General features: G+C 42.9%; 1 protein-coding gene across 2 annotated transcripts in view; it reads left to right on the top strand.

Annotated features, from left to right (window-relative positions):
• LOC135210712 (uncharacterized) overlaps nt 1–18102 on the top strand; it is a 156805-nt gene that overhangs the window by 114261 nt on the left and 24442 nt on the right. The gene's annotated exons all lie outside the window — the stretch shown is intronic.

An 18102-nucleotide genomic window follows, 5' to 3' on the forward strand; every position in this document is an offset into this window, starting at 1 on the left:
AAAAAAGAGAAAAGCTACAACCTTCAATCATTTTTAGTTGCATTCTACATGAAATGGTGCACATTTTCATATATAAAACTTTATGTAACAGCTAATTTTAAATGGTGCAAACATTTCGACAATCGCACAAAAAAAATTGATTTTATACATTCAACTTACCTGTCAGATATATACATAGCTATTACTCCGTCGTCCGACAGAAATTCGAATTTCGCGGCACACGCTTGCAGGTAGGTCAGGTGATCTACCCCACCGCCGCTGGGTGCGGGAATAGGAACCATACCCGTTTTCTAATTTATAATTTTTCTGTCGCTGGAATGTAAACAACGTTGCAGTTCCTCCTGATGGATTTTCGTGTTTCATCGCCATCGATCATCTGGGCTAACTTTTACAGGGAAGTAATGGATCTTTGGTTCGGCATACGCTTTTGTTAACTTTTTGATAATATTACTTCGAAAATTTCGAAGTTAGTGACGTGTAACGACCGAAGTTTTCGGTAGATACTCGTCCACTTTCACGAAAGTGAATTACGTATACTTTCATAGAAAGGTAATTACTTATATTTATTCATTAATACAATAAGTGTTAGAGTTTGATTGAGGAAATGTATATCTTTCTTCCTAGTTGGGGAAGTCAGAAAAGTAACTATCCTTTAGAAGTTTTATTAGCTCTTGTGTTAACGAGCAATTATAGTAGTAACAGTACTAGTAGTTGTTGCATCCTCATCACCTTCTTACTCCGCAGAATCTACAATATCATATTTGCAAATTGTAGACTTTGGATATAGTAGTTCGAATGCGAACTCTTAGAACGTAAGAAGTGAATATAGTGTTCCCCCATTACAATGGAGGGTGCGTCTGATCGGCTCTGTCTCGCTCTCAGGTCTAGACCTCTTCCAAGCTCACAAGCCCAGAGGAGAAGGAATGTCGAAAAACCGTAAGGAGGTTTCAGAGAATCCCCACCGGTCAGGCGTCCCCTCGGCAGGTTCTGTAGAGCGTCCCAGACTGCCAGGGATAGCCATTGGAAAGGCATCCTAAAACAGTGTTTCTCCTTTTTTATGCGTACGATTCCTCGATGGATAGAAGAACTTGAAATGAATGAGATCCTCGTATAATGCATTAATCGATCCACCTTTCGGAATCAGGCGACGATTTAGCGCCTTCTAATATTAGAGATCATTCGATAACATTTGTGATACAGTCATTGTTCGAACTTTTTTTTTCGCAACTAGACGAGAGCGCTATCCAATGGGGGTATGAAATTGTTATTTCAACATAAGATTCCCCATCGGTGCATTTTTAGATATAAATCTATTATGATGAGAACGATTTAGATTGTTTGTCAATCGAATGAATTGTATGGATCTCGTTAAGTGATAAAGCATATATATATGACTTTTAAGCTTCTAGCTCTACCATGCTTAGGACAAATCGCCTTAGGACTACGGTATGGCAAGGCATAGACACATACCGAACTTTATGCTATAATGGTCAAGTGAAATCCTTACAAAATTTCCTAATTAATACGGTTTACCTTATGTAACAGTATTATAGAGGATTCTATTAAGCTAGAGATGAGTTATATGATGCTATCGTGTCTTCGAGAAGTGATCGGAGAAGCATATCTTTATTGGTGGATTGAGAGTAGGATAGAACATTTTTCTTCGTGTTAGAAGAGGTTTCCATGAATTACCAGTACCCTTCTAGGACTATCCTAGGAAGGAATAGTTTTAAAAGAATTGTTAGACCGACACCTATTTAGTTCTAGACTTGTCGAAGTCTCGTTAGCTTATTTAGGCTTTATATAAAAACTTCCTGAAGTTCGATAATAATTATAAGATTCCTTTATTTAATGGAGTAACTGGCAACTCTGGAAAGGGAAGGCCAGACTGCTTTCGCTTTGAAGACCAACCAACGCAGTCGCAGTACCATCTTGTTCTCAGTCGTGAGATGTCGTTTACAGCTCTCTCTCCTGCGGAATGGGATAACTAACCGTATCTCTTCCCTACAATCGTGGTCTTAGCCTCGGATTGAGGGAATACTGAAGCTATCATAAATAATATAGGTCTGCCTTTTGTTAGGAATCTTTCAATAAGAAGGATATTACACAACCTTTCAATGCTGTTTACCTAGGTAACATGATTAAAGGATTCTAATGCAAGCAGAACATGATATTATTTAATGCACTCATACTTACGAAAGCATGGCTTATTAGAATACATACTTAGTGAGAGAGAGATGTAATAGAGATTCACTTCAAGTCTACGGTATGGTTAAGTCTTTCGAAAAAGGACACAACCGTATTTAGAATCGGATATTGCGCAGAAGTTGTATGAGTCGGATGGGAAACATTCTTTTAGTGGGAAATGGTTTCCCTGAATGGATTATACTGCGTATATAAAAGTTTTTCATAATAAGAACGGAATTAACATATGAAAGTATGTCGGGTACCATAAAGACACACATGTTCTGGCACATAACATAAAGATAATTAGTAGGAGGCGCCAGCCTGGCGCAGATGCGCCACCCTGGCGCAGTTGCGCCACCTGGCGCAAGTTGCGCCACCCTGGCGCAAATTGCGCCAGCTTGGTGCAATAAGCCTAGAGCACCATCCAAAATATTTCTCGTTTGAGCGAGTTATTAAATAAAAGCAATACAAGAATTGGCGAGTCCGTGAGAACCTCGATCGACGATAATAACTGTTTAAGTATGTCTAACATTTATTGCAAAAAGTTGTGAGAACCTGCGAGAAGTCTTCTTCATAGATCTCTTAGCAAGAAGAAGACGAACAGTCCTTCCTGTAGACTGCTTCCTTTTCCTCAAAACCATGCCATAAGGAATCATAAGCGCCAGCCAGACGCCTGGCTCTAACTAGAAATAATTAGTTAATAGATATACCTTAGAGCAAATTATGCTTTCCTACATAGAGCTGGGAAGTTACTCAGTCCCTCGCACTGGAGTGGTCCTTCTCGTTCAGAAAAAAAGGGGGGGGGGATAACGGAAGAATTAACCGAGGGAAAGAATAATTCCCCTTCCGATATATAGTATTAGAGGAAAATTGAGAAGAAAAATCCAACTATGGAAGTACTGTAGAATTATAGGATTCTTACAGCACCTCTTCTTATTTTGTATCGAGATTTCCTGACCAAGGTTGCGAGTAATATGCCATAAAGGCTCCAGCCAGGCTTAAACCAAGCGATAGGCGCCCAACCAGGCGCGAGCGCCACCAGCTAGGCTCGATTTGGCGTCAGCCAGGCGCGAGCGCCAGTCTTTAACCAGGCGATAGGCGCCAACCCAGGCGCGAGCGCAGCCAGGCGCGAGGCGTCAGCCAGGCGCGAGCGCCAGCCAGGCGCGAATTCGCAGCCAGCCAGCAGGCGCGAAGGATCAGGAGCTCCAATTTCTCAGTATTTGAGATAGACTTTCCAAGAGTTTCCTCTTTGAGAACTGACACAAGATCAGTTTTTTCCTGACAGTGACACAAGTTGTCGCACAGGCGGCCGTGGCCCTTGTCAGGATTAAATGAAATTGCGGAAGTTCTCTAACAAGAACAGACTTCTCATGTCAGGTAACATAGTCGCGTGAGCGACTTTCTTTCCTGGCAAGAGGAGTTGGTTTTGGGAGAAACTCTTTTGCCAGATCAACCCTACTGACAATTATTCTAGATATCGCACAGGCGAACGTAGTACGTGTCAGGATAAGTGGGTTCTCCTGCTTATAGACCTTTACATGGTGAAGAGAACTGATATCTTTAGAGGTCTCTCGCTTTCCTCAACCTTATGAGACAAGGATAGAAAATATATCTGACTCATAAGTTAATCTGGGTGCAGGTTTTAGAAAGACCTTAGCAACCCCTTTTATATTGCACGTTTCGGCTAGTCCCTTGAACCATGCAGCTCCTCTTTCTCCTCTTTCATTGTTATTAACAGGATGGTATATTATCCTACTCCCATGTAAAACATATAACAAGGAATACCTTGTAATGTTTTTTGGTACTAGAAAAGACTCGTAGAGCTCTCAGTATTGGGTGAGAGGCTCTTTCAAGTATCTGAACCGTACATTACGGCCTGATGTCCTAGGATAGGAATCTTGAATGATTCTCCTCGATCCTGGATCAGTTAGTAGGAGAATAGGATAATAATAATTTGTTTTGCAGAATAACGATGATAGAATTTTTTCCATTCTCTCGTTGCCCAGGCACGAGGACAGGAAGAAAGAATATAAGAGAGAGGTAGCAATATACGCCATCTTTATGTATAGAAAGGGAATAAAATTTAGTCTTTTTCCCCTAAAAGATAAACTCTTTACAGAATGTAAGACAAAGGGCGTCAAAGAAAGAGAGGATATATGTTATGCCTCATTTTAGACTTAGTGAGGTTGGATTCTCAGAGGTCACGTTCTTCTCACAGCAGGTTTTGTAAGTCTTTTCCAAGACAGTCTGAATATTCTTTCAACATCTATTTTAAATGGACCTTAACAACCTCTCCACTCTGAGTCTGTCTGCGTGCAGACTGACCAGAAGTGGACATGAATGAGAGGATGTTTCAAGGTAAATGACAGTAGTCATGGATAAGATATATAATTACTGCAGATCGTGCTTGAGGGAATGAGGAAACTGTCCTCTTCCGATACCTCTGTGAACCACATAGCGGTTTTTTCTTCCCTTTCAGAGGGAAGAATTACCTTTGTATATATCTGCTATCAAGAACGCAGTAAAAGGCTATACTCTGTCTCTATAAAGGGAATTGGAGATAGCAGAGCATTAAGATCTTCGGGATCTTACACAATACCTCTATACGACAAAACTTGGAGATCTTATAGTTACAATGGGATCCTATTTGGGCCTCAGATTCCGTGTTCGGACAAGATGGAACTGCTCCTCATCAATGTCTTCTCTTGGTACTAATCGACCAAAAGGACGAGTGAGATTTTGGGCTTGGAATCTGGAATCAAATTCTAGAAAGACTCGGCAATGGGTTCCTGCCAGCATGGTATGTTTGGCAAAAGAATTATAACCTTTTATTCCTGGATCAATGCTTTCAGATAAAGGATTTGTTGTCCAGGCAAGGTATTTACGTTGTTTATATACAAAAGAAGATAAGATTTAAACGTTTGCTGACAGAGTCTTTGGAATACGATGAGGGCTCAAAAAACTACTTCCCAGAAGGTTCGAAGAGATATTTAAAGAGCTAGAAATCGGAATCCTCCCAATTTCAGCTCAGTCTCCTTAAACTTCCAGGCTCTTTCCCTGCCTTCGTGCAAGGATAGGGAAGATTTTTGCAACGAGAGAACTCTTCAACATGTAAGGAGAGTGCTCGTTAGCAACTGAAGTATCAAGTATGATCCTCCTCGGAGGAAGACTGTCTCTCGGACTATTAGATTTCCTATCGTCTACTGGATGTAGCTGACTAAAATTACCTCCCCTTGTTGCAGAGGCCATAAGCTCAAAGTGAAAGAATTTCTTCCACCCTTTTCCTTCTCCTGATAAACGATTGTGGATGTTCAGACTTTCGGACAATGTAGCGCCAATCAGGCGCCAAATGCCCAAACAGGTGTAAAGACGCCAGAGCAAGACAGTCCAATTAAACACTGTCATTGTCTGATGAGGAGAAGGAGTAGGCCTTCAATCTGGCGCAGATGCGCTAGAGGCGAATGAATCAGGCAAATAAAGTGTCCGAGGTGGACATCGCCAGTTTTCATCGAGACTCTTAACAAGCTCGAATCTCCAGCAATGGGGAGAAGTCAGCCAGACGCGAGGAGCCAGCCAGGCGCGAGGCGCCAGGCAAGCGAAGCACCAGCCAGACGCGAGGCACACCAGCCGCGAGACGCCAGGCAGCGAGGCGCCAGCCAGGCTAGGCGCAGGCCCAGGCGCCAGACGCCGGCAGGCGCAGCTCCAGCCAGGCGCGATGCCAGCCAGGGGCGAGGCGCCAGGCAGGGCGCCGAGCTCCAGTCAGGCGCGAGGCTCCAGTCAGGCGCGAGCCAGCCAGGCGCGAGGCGCCAGCCAGGCGCGAGGCTCCAGTCAGGCGCGAGGCTTCCAGTCAGGCCGCGAGGTGCCAGGCAGGCGTGAGGCGCCAGGCAGGCTCGAGGGGCGCGCAGGCGCCAGGCGCGAGGCGCGCCAGGCAAGCGCGAGGCGCCCCAGCCAAGGGGCGAGGCGCCAGACAGGCGCGAGGCGCCAGCCAGGCGCAAGCCAGGCTCTGGGCTTCATCTAGAAGAGATCTGTTGCAAAGAAAGCCCTGGTCTTCTTTGGAAGAGTGGGAATCTCTGAAGCTGAAGCACTTCAGTAACTTGACGTTTCCTTAACAAACAGCTAAGAAGAATAAAGCGCTTGAAAAAAAGTGCGAGCTTTTAACAATTCTTGTTCTTTCCATAAACAACTATTCGTGAGAGTCATATTAACTGTATAACGGGAGATGCAACTCTGTGTTGACTTCTCTTTGCACGAAGGAGATCAAAGTGGGCCGATGAGAGATCCTTTCTCTCTTGTTATACGTGTCCCACGATGCGTTGCTGGGATAGGAGGCCGACACTGATCCTTAACTAAGTGAATTAAAATTTTTATTTTTAGCATAAGTGTATTTTTTCTGGGGTTATTTGAAATGAGTTTGGGGATAGCTCTTTTCAATTAAGCAACAAAAAACCTCGTGTTAGGATCAGGTGATCGGGGATCGGTGTTTGTGCTCTTAATTATGCCAATAGGCATTGGTGTATTGCATGTAAGTGGATAAGACCCCATTAGACAAATGACCCTAGATTCTGTCAAGTAAAGTGGATAAGACCCCATTGACAGATCTACAAGAACTCTTAGCCATAGGTCACATCCTCGCTGAGGCTCTTGAGACGAAGCAGACACTAGCAATAGCTAGGAAGTCGGACCCCTTCGTCTAAACACATAGGAACCAAGGTTTTATTTATTTATTACCTACAAACGTATGTTGTTTACCTGTCTATTCAGTAATAGCTGTCTTTTACCCCCTCCACCAATGGTGTGAATCAGCTATGTATATATCTGACGGTAAGTTGAAATGTATACAAATGATATTGTTTATGAATACAATAAAGTTTTATACATACTTACCTGGCAGATATATACAATTAAATGGCCCACCAGCTCCCCTCAGGACAGCTGGAAGAAAAATTATGAATTAGAAAACGGGTATGGTTCCTATTCCGCCACCCAGCGGCGGTGGGGTAGATCACCCTGACCCTCCCTGCCGCGTGTGCCGCGAAATCGAATTTCTGTCGACGACGGAGTAATAGCTATGTATATATCTGCCAGTAAGTCTGTATAAAACTTTATTGTATCATAACAATATCATTTTTTTTCGGAAGAGTTACCAAAGCGCGGACGTAAGGAATTTTTTTTTTTTTTTTTCTAAATTCCCCATAAATCAAAATATTGTGCTAGAGACTTCAAGTTGTGAAGGTAAATGATTGAATATTACTAGAATCAATAAGATTTTAGCTTACAATTGCGTTTTTTTACCATTTCGGTAGAGTCAAAGTTGACCGAAAGTTGAAATTTTTGCACTTAACGTTATTTATATGAAAATATTTCGAACTGATAAAAGCTACAACCATGGGTTTGTTTTTTTGTTGTATTGTGCATGAAATTTTGCACATTTCCATATATAAAACTTTTATGTAAACGGCAAATTTAAAAGGGTGCAAACATTAGGACAATCGCACGAAAAAATTTATCGGAAGAGTTATCGCACGAACGTAAGGAAAAAGTTTTTCATAAATTCACCATAAATCAAAATATTGTGCTAGAGGACGTCCAATTTGTTGGAAAATGAAGGCAAATGATTGAATATTACTATAATATAAGAATTTTAGCTTACAATTTGCGTTTCTCGACCATTTCGGTAGAGTCAAAGTTGACCCAAGGTTGAAATTTTTGCACTTATCGTTATTTATATGAAAAATATTTCAAAACTGATAAAAAGCTACAATCATGAGTATTTTTTCGTTGTATTTTTACATGAAATTGCGCACATTTTCATTATATAATAACTTCATGTTAAGGATACTAATTTAAAATGGTGCAAAAATTATGTCAAAGTGACGGAATAATTTTTGAGATGTGTCACTGATACTTTTTAGTGCGATAAGAAAGAAATTCGCGCTTGGGCGCCTGCGTAGCAATGTTTTAAACCAACACACGCTTTGATCCCCCCGTGAACTCCCAGCATCCCCTAAGGCGCGTGATTCAAAAAGTTTTCGGCTGGTAGGCCTAATAATATTTTCCGCGAATTTTTTAAAATTTTTGAGCCGACGTATGATAACGTCCAAATCGGCATATGGGGAGACATTTGACTCGACGTTTAATACGTCCAATCGGCGTAAGAGGGTTAACAGCGCCCTAGACCAGTCAAACGGCACCGTAATCCCACATTATAGTACTACGTATAGGATTTACTGTACAGTAGTACTGTACAGTACATTATAGAATTATAAATACTGTAAAGTGAAAAAAAGCCTTGCTTTAATCCTATGGGTGTCTAGAGTATGTAAGGGTATAATAAGGTTTTATAGTATACAGGTAGCTGTAGTGTTCAAATTACATAATTCTTCTTACGATAATCTGATTTTATGAGAGACCAAATTACAATATCCTAACTTTATCCCATCTTCTAGTTACGCAAATTGCAGTAGTCTAGCTTTATCCCATCTTTTAGTTACGTAAGCTCAAAAACAGCAAAAGAGAATGATGAAATTATGGTTTTAACGTTATACCCATTGTGTAAACGTGTGCAGCCATGAATAACCGAACGAGAAACAATTTTTTTTTCTAAGTACTACCGAGTAGGATAACATCTGCTTGGCTTGTATTTCAATCATTCGTACTATAGCACACTATTACCATAGTTGTTATAAATGACGTTCTGTAGAATAGAACTAAGATATCTTAATGTAATAACTTTATTTGCTATAGATCAGAGATCAATATAGATCAAAGATCAATCAGGAAATATACTGTTAAATTTAAACCTAGTTATAACTGAAGCTGAGAAAACTGTTCGAGCTGCTAATGACCATTATTGTGCATCGGCAACAAGGATAAAACTGCAGTAAACGTATGCCATCAAACACTACCGTAGATAAAATTGAGATAAAATCATTTTAATCAAAACTACTGTGCTTGAAAGAACACATTTTACTGTTGGTTTCACGCCGATATCAGATAAATAACGTAAAGTTCGTATAATGATGATATAAAGGAAAATTGCCAACGGAATCACGTAATTTCTTTACTCAATAAACATGCTGCCAATGTAATCTTTAACAAAAAAAATATAGTTCACAATCACGAGACATATTCAATTCATATACCACCTAAAAACACGTCGTATAAGGAAAAATAACCTTGTCTCATATAAGTCAAGCATTTAGATATTCGTTTATGCTAACTAGAAGCAAGAAATTTCGCAGAATTGCGTTAAATATGGCGAAAAAACTCTTATTCTCCATCAGCTGATTTCAAACCAAAACATTGGCCACTCCGCGGAATACTGGCTTGGATTTGCCGTAGTATTTTATAATACAGTAATATGAGAATACATACAATATTATTGGATACAGTGAAGTAATGTATAACTTTTTGAAAGATTCATGGGAAAGATACATGTATTTACTTTTTCTTCTGTACTTATCTTAATTTTCGTCACTATGCCATCTACGTACCAGTGGCATCTCAAGCTTGTACTGTCATACCTCAATTTTTTGCTTGAGTAACAAAGCCAAAAATCGACAAAGTTGCAGAGTTATATTTTGTATTTCTATCCCATGGAAAAACGAACAAATTGCAGTGTTGCAAAATTGGATGTATACACGAGTTTTGTCTTTTAAAAAAAATTCATGCAACAATTGTAAATATAGTTTGTTATAAAAAACGTGATTCAATATTCATCTGAAATTTACGCTTATACTTTGGGAATTACCAAGGGGAACTTCAGAGGTTTGTCCTGTGTTTTGTTTTTTCTGGTAATTACTCTTCTTCATCCATTCACTTACTATTGGACGAAGGTAGAAGAAGGGGCTTGTGGTGTTGGTGTTGGGGGATCTCCTCTCACTTCAGAGGGCGGTGCCCTTGGATGCGAGAGGAGTATCCTTATTACTTTAAATCATTTTTTCTTTAATTTGGTATTGGTTGGGTAGCTCTTTGTATTGGTTATTCCAACTTTGGAATTGTACCAGTGATTCATAGCGTATTGTGATACTGGTCCTCGAGTGTGTGTACTGATCCCCAGCTGGTAATCATATTCATTTACCACTACTACCCTGGAGTTTCGTCACTGGACGAAGCTTTACACCGCTGACCTGTGATGTTTAAATATTCCTGATGGTAGAAGTCTCGCATGGAGAAATCGAAGAGGAAGAGAGCTCGTCAAGTGTCGTCATCCTCCTCTTCGAGATCATCATATTTTCATCAGTCTCCACCCCTTCGACTCCTAAGGCTCTCTGCCATAAGGAGAAGGTTGTCTCCCCCCCCACAAGAAGTCTCGTCAAGGACTTCTTAGGGTCTCTCTCCTCAACTGATGAGGCGGTTGGGTCTTCTGCCGGCTCTCCCATTCCTTCGGGAACGGGAACCGTCACACTGTCCCCAGGGGCTAGCGTGTCGGGAGCTGTAGAAGCACAAACTTCGGTTCACATTTCTGCTGCTAGTCCTAGAGGTTCTGCCCCTAAGACTAGTTCTGTGTCGGGCGCTCATTTGCAAGTCCCCGAGTGTATGTAATCTTCGGATTTGCTTGCATCCAGAGTCGTTGATGCTGAGTCCGCTCACCGTCATGACTAGGGGATGGGGTGGAAGAAAGGAGTGAGTTGCTCAGGTGACTCGCGCTTTGCCAGTGATTGCTCAGTTCTCAGGCTTGATGTGACGGTCCCACAGGACCGTCCACATAGAGACCGGTGGAGGCTCCCCATCCAGTCCTCTTGAGAGGTTTCGGCCTTGACGAGGACTTGGACGAGCAAGGACGGTATCGGCTCTCTCCAGTCAGGTGCATGCTCAGCTCCACCCAGATGACAGTCACATTCGCGCGACCGACCAGTCTTGGTGGTGGCAGACGCTTCGCCTGCCATACGAGAGTTTTGTAACACCCCTCGGGGAAGCGTCCTCTCCACTGCTGTTCCGTCAGGTCCTCCGTCCCAGGTCGCGCTGGGGCCTGCTGCTTCGGCAGCTGCCACAGCCCTGTCCCGGATGGGAGAACCTTTTGCCATCCTGAGGAAGTTGGCGAAGAAGAAGAGGAAGGTGTCGTTGTCTTCTTCGTCTTCGTTGTCATCTTCTGCCGCCTCTTCCCTTTAAACCTCCAAGGGCCCCCAACCGAGGAAGAAGGTGGCCTCGCCCCCCCTAAGAAGTCTCGCACTGAGAGCTTCTATGGGTCTGTCTTGCTCCGGTGAGACAAAAGGGTCTTCCGCTGGTCCTCCTGTTCATCCGGGAACGGGGCCCATCTCTTCTTCTTCAGAGAAGAAAAAGACTGGGACCATGGAGGTACCAGCCACTGGTACCTCCGCTCTCGGCCCCAGAGGTTCCACCTCAGGACCGGGGAACCATCTCAGCCACTCGCTTGCGAGCATCACCGAGTGTACGGTCACCTACAGGTGACCGTGCAGCCAAGGTCCAGACGACTGAGTACGCTCACCATCAAGACCCAAGCACGGAGCTCAGGTGACTCGCCAGACCGGCGATCGCTCGCGCAGGAATAGCTTTGGCTGCTTCTGGGACCGTGGAGCGTCGTGAGGACGATGCTTGCTCTCGGTTTGTTGGTGGACGCTACCAGTCACCCGACCTTCGCTCCCATCGGGACCGGCTGGCTCGCACGGCTGGTAGCAGCTCCCCTAATGCACAAGACCGATGCTACCGTCCTCGGTCCAGCGCTTCTCCGCAAGGAGACCGCTGGTCCAGACCTGCAGCTCGATCACCACCGCGGGTTGGCGATCGCCTGCATTCCTCCCAGCCTACTGGTTCTGCTGGTAGGCAGGATAGGAGCATCAGGTCTCCCTCACCTGTCCCTTCAACCTCCTCGGGCTACACCTGGAGGAACGAGGCGAACAGGAGTGACAGAGAGGAGTGTGCTTCTTACGGTCCAGCCACAAGGGCCTATGATCCTGGTTCGGTCAATGGGACCGAACAGATCATACACTCAAGTGGTTGGAGGAGATGGGGCTGGCTGGCTGGCTGACGATGATGCTTTCTTAGACTTCGGAGTGACCATCACTGCTGTTCATGTGACGGTCCCGCTGGACTGTGCACACACAGACCAGTGTGGGCTCCCCCCTCGGTCCTCTTGAGAGGTTTTGGCCTCAATGAGGACTGGGATGCGTCGGAGGACGGTATCAGCTCTCTCCTGTCAGGTGCATGCTCAGCCCCACCCAGACGACGGTCACGGTGGCTGCAGATGTTTAAGCCTATAGCACGAGTTTCGTAACCCTCTTCAGGAAAACGTTTTCTCCAGATGGTAAAGTTTCCTAGACTCGGAGCAGCCATCACCGCAGGTTGATGGCTGCCCATGACTCGCTTCTCCAGCTGCTAGTTCCACTGGCAAGGCGAACGAGAGCATCCAGTCTTCTTCCCCCATTCCCTCTCTTCCTATGGCTATGCCGGGAGGGGTGACGTGAATGGGAGGGATCCTGCAGAGCGCTCTCCGTAGGATTCACCGTTCAGGACTGCGTTCTTGGAGGGACCTTCTGGTCCTACTGCACGTAAGTCCGTGTTGTTGAGGAAGGATCTTGCCCATTCCTCCTCGATTTCTATGGGAATTGGGGAGGACCACCACCTGATGATCGTCTGACGAAATTCGGGAGGTTTCGCCAAGCGCTTAAAATTCTTTGGAATATCTAGCACTCTCCGAGTGTTTTTGTCTTCTACGATCTGCAAACACTTGAGCGAGACCACGATCCAGAGTGGGCGAGGCAAGAATTCCTGATAATTGTTACTACGATGATTGGGAATCTTGGCGAATGCTCGAATTCCTTGGAATTTCTGGCGTCTCAAGAGTGTTTCGGTTTTCCTGTAATTTCCAAACACTGTCGAGACAGACATTCCCGGTAATTGTTATTACGAACTCGGGAGTCTCGCTAAGCCATTAAATTCTGGAATTTCTAGCATTCGAAGGAAGTACTACTGCTGAAGGAAGGATATCTTGGGAGGGGCTCGGCTTGGACGGACCTGACGGTCCGCCGCCTCAGTACACGGTCACCCCCAAGGTAGAGAAGAACGGGCAATAACAGTCAATCCTCCTCTCTTTTTTTCCCGTTACTTCTTGGTTATACCAGAATGAAACAAGGAAATAAGAGGAATTCAGTGGAGTTTACTCCTCGGAGTTCAAACCCAAGAGAAAGAGGAATTCAGTGGAGTTTACTCCTCGGAGTTCGAGAGATTATGTTTTCGGTTCAATCCTAGGATCTTATCGAACATATGTCAATCTGTTTAAGATGGATAGCACCGAGAGTTTGAATGTGTCTCCAGTGCTACTGTTTTGGGAACATCCAGTTCGACTTGAACTAGGGAAGAGAATTTAGGCTGGAGGTCGATTTACAGGAACCTACAAATATACTACGTATATTTCTCTCGCGACATGCTTCTGTTATCTGTTGAATTGTCCGAGTAGTAGGCACATAACTATAGTTAACTCTACGGGTATGTGACCGAGACGAATAATATCTTCTCTTAATTGACCTACAACTCGGGACTGCCTTGCAGGCCTCCCAAGAGTTACAGGTCTCGATTTTGAGATACTAGCGGTATTGTTTACAACAACACCACAGTGTTTACATTCACTGAATAGGAGGGTTTTCTTCCCTCCCATTTCAGTTAAAATGCAAATGCTCGAGCATGTTTTTCTTGCTCTCGATGGTTCTAGCCGAACGCATTCCTTCATGGAATGGATTACCTGGCAACTCAGGATGACAAGTTAGCAGAGCTAGCGGTGTACGGCGCTGCCAGCCTGGCTACCTCAGCCAGTACCGCTGGCTCTCTGAGATAGTTCAGGTCAGGTAATGTCTCTCCTCCTCTGCGATGATTGACTACGGAATCAAATCTCTGCCCGGCAATCACAGACTTAGGTCTCTGGTTGGCTGGAATTCTCGCATACGTGTATGACCATCTCTCCTGCATCGCCTTTTGCCGTTGCGAGAACTTTCAGACAGAGATAGCTCACCAGACTCTTTATCATCTTTCTGTTTACCTCATGGTAACAGAAGTCTGCAGTCTAGTCTTCCGCTTCATCGCACCTGCTGCTGCGATGACGCAGAATGATTCTTCAGACAATTTGAGTTTGTCTTCTAAAATATATCTTGTAATTCGTAGGTGTACAATTATTCTTTGTTCACCCCGAATTTTAGATGAATAACAGAAGACTTCGCCTGTTCCCCGCCCTGCCAGCTCTGCTTCCAAAGTAAATAGAAATGTCCTCCCTGATCCAGCCCACGAGAAGCAGTTCTTCAGGCAGTACAATCCCTGGGTTTTCATTACTGAAAACTTTTCATTGCTAACTCCGACTTCTCACCAAACAGCAATGAAATAGTTATTTAGCATTTTCAGTCCTCTGTAAAACAACAGGGATTACAGCCGTCTTCACTGGTTGGTGTCATTGACGGGACTTTTTCTACGTTCAGAATCTTGAAGAGTTTACTTCTTTTGATTCAACTGTGAAGATGTAGGTCTGCATTCACCTTAGTCTTTCACTAGCATATAGTATTGTTTCTCCTTAGTTGAGATTCAACATAACTTCTGTCTTGCCATCAAGGACCTCTGTCTCTAGAAGGCAATTGACTATCGTCTGATGGGCGCATGCCTTGAGAGAATCATCATCTTGTCTCCCAATATCGGTGGCGAAGAAGATAGATGATTTGTATGGTTGTTCTCAGCATAGCCCTTCAAAAGGCGAGTGTCATGTGACTATGCCTCAGATGCATGACGGCTCACACTGAACGCAGTCAGTCAGCAGCTGTTGAAGAGTCCGAGACCATCATGAGCTACGCTGTGGACTTTGTATTGGTTGATCCAGATCAGTCATTACTTTGTCCTATTGGCGTGTTGCTGTACCCATAAGGATCGACACCCACCATGGAGTGTCGGTGTCTTTATCTGCTGTGGACTGCCATTGCAGAAGTGTCCGATGACACATCTTTGTCTGAGTATTACGAGACTGTGAGAGACTTCTCTGCAGTTGGATAGTCCAGTGGATGGGTACTTGTCATCACTCTGAAGAATAAGTTGGACAGAAAGATAGATAAGGTCTCATTGCGACCATATTTATTTTTTCCTTTGGGCCTGCCCGCAGGTACTTGAAATCTCATTTCCTTGGACCGGTGGTGGATGCTTGCAGGTTGTGTTTGCTTACCCAGCTCCTTCAAGAGGACAAGTTGCATCTCGTCTATGGTGTGCAGTTCTAGAGGTAAGAAGGATGAGAGAGTGACTGGCCTCTCCACCTCCCCCACCTCGTCCTTCCACACCTCTTCCTTCAGGTTGAGGATAGGACTTGAACTTACACTGGATGCGGTAAGCTTACATACAGTGCTTCCTTTCTATGTCTCTTTATCAGAATCATAGAAGCAATCCCTCTAGTAAGGGGAGGAAGGAGACTGGCAATAATGCAAACCCTTCCCAGAACTTTGCATTAATGCCTCTTGACTAAATATTCTTCACAGCCCATTTTCGGATGAGTTACGATTCCTCACTCATTTCGAAAAGGCCCAGATGTCTGACTCTTGATCATGCAGCTCCTATACTCTGATCAAGTTGTCAGAGGCAGGGCACTCCTCCTCGCACTACGACCAGGAGTAGCCTAGGCGTGTAGAACTCCAGTCAGTTCAAGAGGCTCACTCATATTCCTCCCACCAATCTGTGAGTCTTCCTTATGTAAAGGACAGAGGGTTTGTATATTGTGTAGGAACAAATCACAATTTTTTAAAGGAAATTGTATTTTTCCTAATTATACAAACCTAAGGTCCTTTACATATATGCCCACCTCATGCCACCCCTCAATCTGAACCTGGGCCGAAAGGCAAAAGTGGAGTGTTTACATCCGGGCATTCTGGCCTACCTGCCTGCCACATGGTAGTTACTTCCTATCCACCTTGTTCAAGAATTAAACGACCGTAATTCCAGCTACGCTGAAAGTAATTCCTTATGTAAAGGACCTCAGGTTTGTATAGTTAGGAAAAATACAATTTACTTTCAAAAATTATGATATTATAGGGGTGGTTGTTCATTTCCAAGTATTTTAATCTCCTTCCTATTCTGCCCTGCTTAGCATTTGGCTTTAGTCCATTTCTTCTCTACAACCTATGAACAACAAGATGTATATCTTATTTTATATAATATTTACCATTCTATGTATAGCCCAGTTATTGCAAAAAACAAGTTTTCAAAATGTTGATAATTAATGTTAATGAGGACATAAGAGAGATCTTGATTACTTTGCAAAATGGTGATGTGGCATATGATGTTTTTGTTCTTACAACACAAGAGAGAGAGAGAGAGAGAGAGAGAGAGAGAGAGAGAGAAGAGAGAGAGAGATAAGAGAGAGAGAGAGAGAGAGAGGACGAGAGAGAGAGAGAGAAGAGGAGAAGAGGAGGAGAGAGAGGAGAGAGAGAGATATATATCTGTTTGCAAACAATTGTTTATTTTCTCACTCGTCCAACGTCCTCTATGTTTTATTTCATAATTTCTTGCTTACCAATTTAGTCTTCACCTATGATATAAAGAAGTCAAGATACAGGCAGCCTGCGGTTACCATCGCCATCTGGTAATGGCATTTTGGTTTTACAGCACTTGTTAAATATATTCGTAACTGGGGTTTAAATTCTGTAGGGTTTATAGCGCCGTTGTCTGGTTATGGTTTCTTAGGCTAGGTGCTGAGACCGCCTCATAAAATACAAAAATAATGAATATGCGTCTTTTCCTCTGCTCTTTTAAAAGTTATCCTTTACAGTGGTACCTTGTTTGTTGAATGTTTCTTATGTCGAACTTCCCGTTTTTCGAACAAAATGTTTGAGAAAATTTTGTATCACTTGTTGACAAATGCTCATACTTCGAACTGACTGATTATCTAGTTTATACTTGTATTCCATGGCCTACTGGGTCTTACAAGTTAAACTATATTAATTTTTTTCATTTACAATAGTATATAGTTTAATGATAACCATATTTTGATAAAATAAAAGTATAAAGCATTTAATATAAAATTTAGCTTTCAATATAACATTTGGCATAAAAAATGTATAAAATCGTATGTAACCGCAGTGACTTCACGCCCAGCTGAATTGACACTGAATGAGGGAGAGTTGATATGATGAGGAGAGAAGGAAGAAGAGAGTTAAAATATTACTGAATTTATGTAAAACCAATAACAAGTCACACAAAAAGAGAATTTCCCAATAAATTTAACGTAATGATAAAATAAGAAAACCATCAAATGCAATACCGAAAAGAAAAAATATTATAATTGAGGCAGTGTTCGGTGCGCCAAGTGAGACGGTCTAGTTGAACGATACTATTAACAAAACAGTAAATGAAAGAACAAAGCATTCACAATAAAATTTAGCATAAATGATTAACAAAATCATTCGTCATTGCGGTGTTACACACTAATTTAGGTAAAGGGAGGGAGCGGTTATATTTTTGTGGAATAATGAATTAATGATTTTAAGTTATCGTGTGTCGTGATATTGTTGAGGAAAGAGGAGACAGTAAAATCTTTACTATAATATGTATGTAAAAGCAGTACCAATTCACATAAAGAATAAAATGTTATTTCACAATAAATTTAACAATGATAGAATATGAAAACAAACAAATGCATTACAGTAAAAGAAAAAAAAAGCTTTCTCGAGTCGGTATTTGGTGCGCACAGAGAGAGAGAGAGAGAGAGAGAGAGAGAGAGAGAGAGAGAGAGAGAGAGAGAGAGAGAGAGAGAGAGAATGGCTTGGCTTCCCACTGACTTATCAGCTGGGCTGAGATGATTATTCATCTATTTCTTTCACTTACACTCGATTTGCCCAAATAATTTTGATTTTTTTACGCTAAAATACCAATCTAGTGACAATTGCTTCTCACGATTTTTTACTACTGTAAAAGTAACTTGACTCTGTAATAAACAAACTG

This window comes from Macrobrachium nipponense, chromosome 4 (genome assembly GCF_015104395.2).
Source record: "Macrobrachium nipponense isolate FS-2020 chromosome 4, ASM1510439v2, whole genome shotgun sequence".
NCBI lineage: Eukaryota > Metazoa > Arthropoda > Malacostraca > Decapoda > Palaemonidae > Macrobrachium > Macrobrachium nipponense.